Below are 9,792 nucleotides of genomic sequence, written 5' to 3' on the forward strand. Positions count from 1 at the left end.
GAGACGAGGTCATAGCTTTAAGTTGTTTTGGTACAATTGGATACTTCTAAAGAGTAAATAGGTCGTTGATCCTTAACGTGATTATGACATATGTCATGTTTTGGATTATATATAAAGTTTCTATTTTGTATATCTGAATTATCTAAGACATATATACCATCATGATTATAATTTTCTCTTTTTATTTGTATTATATTATATTAACATTTTTTCAGTTTCTCAACTTTTATTGGGTTAGTCATAAAATCATTGTAATCGAGTAGATAATTTTCACCAGTTGTTCATCCAATATCTTTGGAGTAAAAAAACTTCATGGTTAAAGAAATTATGTCACAAAATAATTTTAGTAATTATAAGAACTATAATTATGCCAAAATGAAAGTAAAGCAACATAGAATTTGTTTAATTTGTTTAGAAGACATTTTATAGCTGGTGATAAAGAGCATACTTTAACAATAAAATAATTTTGGGTGTAAGAACATATTTTTAATGGTAAAACATAAAATAAAATTGTACATGATTAGTTATTAGATGTTGCTTTGATGAATTTGTTGCATGTAAAATATTTTGTGAATAAGTTATGAAACGTTTTTGAAATTTGACAATAATAATATTTGTAATGATGAGTATTTGGCAAAAATTTTAGTGGGATATAATTTAGCTTTAGATTATTGTAATAATTGTTATAATATATTAAAATATAAAAATATAAAAATATAAATAAATGTATGAAAGTAAATACAAATATTCTCTAACTTAAACTATTTATATATTTACTTTAGGAAATAAAATTTATTTATATTTTTTAAAAAATTGTTTAAAGTTTAGAATTTATTTTCTTCAACAATTTTTAAACCCGCACGATGTGCGGGATCTTATCTAGTAAAAATATAAAAAATAATTTGTATTGATCAATTTCCGAAATCATCGTACAATTGGGCATAAAGCCAAGATGGTGGTGAAAACCACCCCGAAAAAAAAACATGAATACATACAACCGAATTTAGCTAAGAGATGAGATGCATTGTTAGAGTTCCCTATTCGAGTACACAAAGACTGAATACATTTGACCAGTAAGATATGTCTTGGCAGACTTTATCAATAAAAGTATCGTAAAGTCCTTTATGTATTATCTTATTTAGCAACTCGCTCTCTCCTTGAAAAATAACAGTTGTGTGTTGCATTGCTGCGAGTAGAGCCTTTGGTTCGGCTCCCAACGGTGTTACCGCATACCCCAATTTTAAAGCTCTCCAAATTTGCGTGATCCCATCCTTGTCACAAAGTATCCAGCCACATTTTGCCTGGTGAGTATGTTGATCGAAAGCCGCATCATAATTGCATTTTATAAACAGAGATTGGGTCTCTTCCAATTTCGAATCATAGTTTATGTTGTCAAAGCCTCGTTTGAAAGAGAAACGTCACCAACACGAAACCATTCACGGACGTCAAATTTTGCACGAAGAACAATGTTTAAAGGATTTTCATGAACGTCATTGAACATAAAATTATTCCGTGTCTTCCATATATGCCAGAGAAGCCAAAAGGGTTACAATTTTGTGTTAATGAATATCTCTCTTTGATTTTGTAATTCGAAGACCGCTTCCAAGAAAGTTTTACAATCGAAGGACGAAGAGTAAAAAACCTGAATGGGAATTTGTGAGATGTACCAGATTGATTCATAGTAAAGATATGAAAAGAGAATATGTTCAATGGTTTCATCGGCTTGAAAACATCTCGGACACAGGATCTAGATTCATTCCACGAGATATGAGTCGTGTAATAGTGAGTAAAGATTTAGATAAAATTCGCCAAAGAAAATATTTGATCTTTGATAATATTTTTAATTTCCAGATTTTATTTTTCAGAATATTAGATCCATGATGATGTTGGATAAGCTTTGAAGCTTAGAGTACAAGATATCCTTACAAAGGAGAGATAAGGATAAGAGAGACTCAAGATATGCTCAAATAGAATTAGGAGTTATCTAGTTCTATGTGCTAATAGGAATAGGAATAAGAAAGCCTCTATATATATATCAAGTGTTGAGTTATGATATTGATATGAGATTAAGAGAGAGCTTGAAAGGTGTTTAGTTTTGAGAAGAGATTTTTCTAAACATAAATAAAGAGAGTTATTCTTTATAATCAAGTTCTTCTTTGAATCTTTTATTTGGTAGCAGAGCAAGGTTTAATCAATCCGAAGGAGCAGATTTGATTCTAAACAATGAGCGAACTAACATGGACAAATCGGTATCGATCCAATGCCCTCAACTTACCTCTACAAACTATACAGTATGGTCGATGAAGATGAAGGTTATACTGTGGATTCAAAAGGTTTGGGAGACAATAGAACCATGTTCAACCGATGAAGACAAGAATGATGTTGCAATAGCATTGTTGTTCCAATCAATCCCAGAATCTCTTATACTACAAGTAGGTGATCTACCTTCACCTAAAGATATCTGGGATTCGATCAAGTCAAGAAACATGGGAGCTGATAGTGTCAAGGAGGCACACTTGCAGACTCTAATGTCTGATTTCGAGAAGTTAAGGATGGCGGATTCAGATAGGGTTGATAGCTTTGCAAGAAAGCTATCAAGAATCGCAAATTAGGCAACATCACTTGGACAAACGATTGACGAGCCTAGGATGGTGAAGAAGTTGCTAAACAGTGTGCCAAGGAACAAGTTTATCCATCTTGTTTCCTCTCTAGAACAAGTATTGAATCTCAATACTACTAGCTTCCAAGAGATAGTTGGAAGACTCAAAGCTTTTGAAGAGCGAATACAAGGAGAAGATAAACAAGAAGACACACAAGGAAAACTATTGTTTACCAGTTCCGACTATCAACCACAATCGACCTACAACCCAATTTTTAACAACTTTTGAGGCAGAGGTCATGGTCGAGGAGGAAGAGGCTACAGAGGACGTGGCAGAGGACAAGGCAGAGGAAGATATAATGGTCAAGAACGAACCGAATACCACACAAATCAGAATCAAACTCAGGAAACGAAAGAGAAGACAATAACCTGTTTCAGATGTGACAAGCTTGGTCACTATGCTTCTTCATGTCCCGAGAAAATACAAAAGATGCAAGAAGCAAACAAGGTTGAAACAGAGGAGACAGAAAAAGCGGATCAGACTCTGTATATGCATGAAGTCGTTTTCTTGAATGAAGACAAGCTTATACCGAAGAACTACAGCAGAGAAGAAGGCATGTGGTATCTAGACAATGGGGAAAGTAACCATATGACAGGACACAAGACTTATTTTTCTGAGCTTAATAGGAACATAAAAGGAAAAAGTCAAGTTTGGAGATGGATCATGTGTGGAGATTGAAGGCAAAGGTTCGATACTGTTTGAGAGCAAGAATGGAGAGCCAATTCTTGTATCTGACATCTATTATACTCAGCTTAGGACAAGCAACAGAGGTAGGCTGTGATGTTTGTATGAGACGTGATTATCTTACAGTTCATGATCCAAGCGAGAGGCTTTTGGTGAAAGTAATGCGATCTACGAATCGACTTTACAAAATCAGTCTCAAGATAGGAAGAGCGACATCACTGCTATCACGGCTTGAAGACAACACATGGAAGTGGCATGCTAGGCTCAGACACATCAGTTTCAAGACGATCAAGGCAATGTTTCTGCATAAAATGGTTCATGGTTTGTCTGATGTAAGAGAAGAAAAGTTGCTGTGTGAATCCTGCTTAGTTGGTAAGCAGACTCGACAAGTGTTTCCGAAAGCTGCGTTGTTTCGAGCTTCTAAACCGTTGGAACTGCTTTATGCGGACCTGTGCGGTCCTATATCACCTGCAACACTCGTAAATAACAGGTACGTATTTGTGATTATTGATGAATTTTCAAGATACATGTGGTCTATCTTGATAAATGACAAGAGTGAAGCTTTTGGAAGCTTCAAAGGGTTCAAGAGTGTTGTAGAAAAGGACCTTGGAAGAGCTATCAAAACTCTTAGAACAGATAGAGGGGGAGAATTTACATCTAGAGAGTTTAATGATTTTTGTGAATCTGCTGGGATCACAAGACATCTAACAGCCCCTTACACACCACAACAAAATGGTGTTGTGGAGAGAAGGAACATAACACTAATGGAGATGACTAAGAGTCTACTTATAGCGATGGAGGTAACGAATTACCTTTGGGGGGAAGGTGTACGTCATGCAACCTATTTGATCAACAGGGTACCTACCAAGGCTCTTAAAAACATCACACCATACGAGTGTCTGCAAGAAAGAAAGCCAAACATTGATCACTTGAGAGTTTTTGGTTGTTTAGCGTATGCTAAAGTTGATGTTGCTCATCTCAAGAAGCTTGATGATCGATCGCAGTCTCTGGTTCATCTTGGGATAGAACCAGGATCAAAAGCGTATAGGCTGTTTAATCCTTCTACTAGAAGAATAGTTGTAAGCCGAGATGTGGTTTTTAACGAGAAGAGTAAGTGGACTTAGAATTCATCGACGACTTCAGAATCTGTTAGAGAACTAGGAATGTTTCATATGCGATGGGGAGAAGTTGAGGATTCTGGAGAAGGACCGGTTGTGACAAACAATGATATTGAAGATTAAGAAGGAGATGAAACAGAGGGTGTTACATCTCAGGAAAACAGAGATGACAATGAGGTGATTCAGAGATGAAAATGAGGTGATTGTCACTCGAGAAACACAACAACAGCAGCTATGCAAAGAACTACTCGACAAACCCAGAAACCGAAGCATTTAGAGGATTATGTGCTCTTATCTACCATGGAGAGTGAGATACTTCTTTTCTTAATCAATGATGAACCATTGTATTATAAAGATGCTAAAACTCAGCAGGTTTGGAGGTTTTCTGGTAAAGAGGAGATTGACTACATCAACAAAAACAAGACATGGAACCTTGTTGATAAGCCTAGAGATGTGAAGGTAATAGGACTTAAGTGGGTATTTAAGATCAAGAGAAATGCAGATGGTTCTATAAGCAAGCATAAAGCGAGGTTGGTCACTAAAGGCTATGTGCAAGAAAGTGGGATAGATTTTGGAGAAGCTTTTGCTCCAGTGGCTCGTATAGAGACTATACGACTGTTAATTGCATTAGCTGCATCAAACGGATGGGAAATCCATCACTTGGATGTTAAAACAGCATTTTTACACGGTGAGCTAAAAGAGGATGTGTATGTTGATCAACCGGAAGGATTCAAAGTCAAGGGTGAAGAACACAAGGTTTACAAGTTGTCGAAAGCCTTGTATGGACTGAGACAAGCTCCACGAGCTTGGAACACGAAGCTGGATCAAATCTTGAAGGAGATGGGCTTCAAGAGATGTATCAAAGAAACTTCGGTCTATCAGAAAATAAAAGGAGAAGACTTGGGTTTCAGTATACGTAGATGATCTAAGTGTTACTAGCAACAATCTCAGAAACATAAAGGAGTTCAAGATAGGAATGTCTACGAAATTTGAGATGACTGACCTCGACAAGCTAACTTATTATCTTGGCATTGAAGTACATCAAGAGGATGATGGGATTACTATCAAGCAAGAGGGATATGCGCGTAGAATTTTGAAAGAAGCTAGATTAGAGAGTTGTAATCCGACCTTGATTCCGATGGAGTTTGGATTGCAAGTTTCTAAGGCTCTTGATGAAGTGGAGATAGATTCTACGCAGTACAGAAGAAAGGTTGGTTGCTTGAGATACCTGCTACACACACGTCCTGATTTGGCGTTTGTTGTTGGTATAACTAGCAGGTATATGCAGAGTCCACGCAAGTCACATGGTGAAGTCATAAAACAAATTTTGTGGTATCTAAGATGAACAACATCATTTGGATTGAAGTACAAGCGATGAGGCTTGAAGGAGATTATAGGATCCAGTGACAGCAGTCACAATGTCGATCCAGATGATGGAAGGAGCACGACAGGTCACGTGTTCTTCTTTGGAGACACACCGATCACTTGGTGTTCGCAAAAACAGGACACAATCGCACTCTCATCTTGTGAAGCCGAGTTTATGGCAGCAACAGAAGGTTCAAAGCATGCAATATGGCTCCAGGATCTCTTAAGTGAAGTTACAGGTTGGAAGAGTAAGCAGATCACCTTGTACGTTGACAACAAGGTCGCAATCGCACTCGCAAGGAACCCTGTTTTTCACGGGAGAAACAAACACATTCACAAACGGTATCATTTTATCCGTGAGTGTGTTGAAAGGGAGCTCATTTATGTTGATCACATTCCTGGAGCTGATCAGAAGGCGGATGTTTTGACTAAGGCATTGGTGAGAGTTCAGTTCATGGAGATGAGAAGATTGCTTGGTGTTCATGACGTTGCAAAGAGTAATTCAAAGCTTAAGGGGGAGTTTGTTGGATAAGCTTTGAAGCTTAGAGTCCAAAATATCCTTACAAAGGAGAGATAAGGATAAGAGAGAGACTCAAGATATGTTCAAATAGAATTAGGAGTTATCTAGTTCTATGTGCTAATAGGACTAGGAATAAGAAAGCCTCTATATATATCAAGTGTTGAGTTGTGACATTGATATGAGATTAAGAGAGAGCTTGAAAAGTGTTTATTTTTGAGAGGAAATTTTCTAAACATAAATAAAGAGAGTTATTTTTTAAAATCAAGTTCTTCTTTGAATCTTTTAGAGGAATGGAAGGTAAGAGTATTTGTTGAACGGGATTGTTCATTGCAAGCCAATAACCCGATCAGTCTGTATAACCTCTGGATTTGTTATAATGCCATATTAGTTTATCCGAGGAAGCTATACATAGGAGATATGTATTAGTAAGGTTGCCATGATCCTCTATTTTAATTCTTTAAGAAATTTTAGCAGTGTCCCAGTATCGGTAAGAACCATTTGATAAGATGAAATCCTTTAAGTGGGCATTTTCATGGTTATCATTAGTGTAAATAGGTTTTGGCGGATAAGAAGCAGTAACATTATCCATATTGACACGAACTATGGCACCATCTCCAACGATATATCTAGACCCTAATTTGATTAGTTTGAGGCCTTCCAAAATAGATAACCATCCATATGATTGGTTAGCTCTTGGTTTAACATCTAGAAAAGTATCATCCGAAAATATCTAGCCTTGAAAACTCTCGCAAATAGAGTCTATGTGTGATTTATGATACGCCAAGCTTGCTTAGCAAGTAAGGCATGTTAAAGTATGGGTGGTTTTCTTAAACCTCCTTCTTTTTTGGATGTTGTAATTTTTGCCACTAAATATATATATATATATATATATATATTGCTGTTTTTTTCTTGCTTACATACAACTTACAACGAATGCTAAGCAGAAGACAACCCTCTGCCTAAAACCTAAATAACATAATAGAGTTCATGAGCAAAGAAGGATTTGTGAAATGTTTTCTGGATTTCTTAATCATAACAAACTTTACTAGTATATGTTATATACACTAAATTAAGCTAAACTGAAGCTAATTAAACCGGAAATTAACCTAATAACTTTAACCATTCTATACAAAACCAATCGATTCTAATACGTACCCCCTCAAGATGGAGACGAGTAAATGTTAATGACTCCCATCTTGCCAATGTTGTCTCGAAAAAGAGTCGGATGTAGTGCTTTGGTTAGAATGTCTGCAAGTTGGTTGTCTGTGCGGACAAACATGGTCTTGAGAATACCATCTTTAATCGCTTCTCTGAGTTTGTGACAATCCAACTCTATATGCTTTGTGCGTTTGTGATAAAAGAATTACTCGCAATGTGAAAAGCAGCTGTGATACTAAGATTTTTGTTTCTCCTAGTAGGTTCAATTAACCTTATGCGTTGTAATACTTAAGGTGTCAATCCAAATGGGATGATGCTAATCACTCAAGATGCAATCAAGCAATCACAAGTTAAGCCAATTCAAGAGAGAGTTTTTCTAACAATCCTAGAATGGTCAAAATACAAAATGAAATGAATTACAGAAACAGAAACGAAAATGTATGACAAGAAGCAAGCAAGAATGAGAGAAACTGAGAACGATTCTAAGCATGAACAAACGAAACAGTTCCGGGAATGTAATAAAAATCAGAAAGAAAGAAGTCCTAAGGATGGGAGTAATTGATGTCGGTGGAGTATCCTAGTCTATAGCGTGTTTAACATGTCACAAGCAAACCATCCCTAAATAATGAGCATCACTTCTTAGCTAATCCAATCTCTTGACAAAAGCTACTCAAACTCAACCACTTCCAATCCTAGCTCTCGCTAGAGAAACATGATCAAGCATGGCATGAAAAACAAGTTCATTCACGTCAACAAACATCCTAGACAACTAATCTCTTAGGCTAGGAACGTAAGTCTCTGGCACTAGTTGGTCAGACATTTCATCGAACACCTTTTGGGTGCGGAGATGTCTAAAACCTAGTTCCAATTGATCAGAGAGAAACTAGTATTTCTAATTCTAGTCCAGAAGGGAGTCATACAATCAAAGCTTAAACACTCTACATCCTAAGATCCTCCACCTAATCTATCCCATCCTCAAGAACTACTACACTACTCAGATCCGAAATTCATCATCAAGCATGCAAACACATAAATCATTGAATCAAGCATCATTAGGTGGATAAAAATAAGGTGAACAACTTTGTAAAAGGAATCAAATGCAAAATCTCAATAATCTCAAAGATATCGGAAATACAAGTCTCAGAACGTTTTTTGGAGGCTAGGTAAACCTTAAGAACAAAACGAGATAAAAACTAAGATATCCAAAACAAGACTTAACAAAATGTATTTATAGTAAAAAACATGTAAATCCCTAAAACTTAAAACGACAAGGTGAAGCGTCGGTTTGGGAATCTCCTGAAGCGCATAAGACGGAACGTCTTCCTGACATGTGCGGTCGAGTCGTGTGTCGTCTCTCCCTAGAGTGAGGTCGAGTGGAATGAGTAGGAGTGGCTCCAGTGGTGTGAGTGAAAATGGCTCGAGCATGGTCTGTGAAAGTGGCTCGAGCTGGGTGTATACGTATCCACTAAAACGATGATAACTCTTGAACCACACCTCCGATTGGCTTGAAATAAACGGCATTGGAAAGATGACTCAATTCTCTACAACTTTCATGAAGACGTCAAAAGCTGAATCCCTAGACCGGTGGCTCGAGTGATGGCTCGATTGTGGAAGCGAGGAGTAGCCCGATTGTAGAACTGAGGAGGGCTCGACTGTAGAAGTGAGGAGCATGGCTCGGTTGTAGAAGTGAGGAGCGCTCGAATGTGGAAGTAAGGAGCATGGCTCGGTTGTAGAAGTGAGGAGCAGCCCGATTGTAGAACTGAGGAGGGCTCGGTTTAGGAAGTGAGGAGCGCTCGATTGTGTAAGTGAGGAGCAGCTCGATTGTGTGCGCTTCCAACGTCTCCTAAACACCTGAAAAACTCCGAAATGCGCAATGTATGCAAGAATGATGCAGAAACTTCCTAAACATGCAAAATGTACGAAAGAGGTTCTAAAATGATGCAAAACAACTAGTTGTCCTAGCTAAAGGCATGACAAATACAGGCTAAGGAGATGCAAAATACAGACATATCAACTCCCCCAAACTTATTCTTTGCTTGCCCTCAAGCAAACTATCAAGAACAGAGTATGGAAGAGAGGTGTGAAGATGGGGTCTCAGAACCTAAAACATGCTGAATAGAGTAGTTAGAATCAAGGTCCTTGTTTTTAGTTCTATGATGCATGGTGAAGGAACTTTATTTCAAATCTACACATGCTATCCTATCAATCATCCCCTTTAACATTCATTAACAGAGAACCGTGAATCAAGCTAAACAATGTCATTGAACTCATTTGGCTAGGGTAAAGG

The sequence above is a fragment of the Camelina sativa genome, chromosome 5, assembly GCF_000633955.1.
Source record: "Camelina sativa cultivar DH55 chromosome 5, Cs, whole genome shotgun sequence".
NCBI classification, from domain to species: Eukaryota; Viridiplantae; Streptophyta; class Magnoliopsida; order Brassicales; family Brassicaceae; genus Camelina; species Camelina sativa.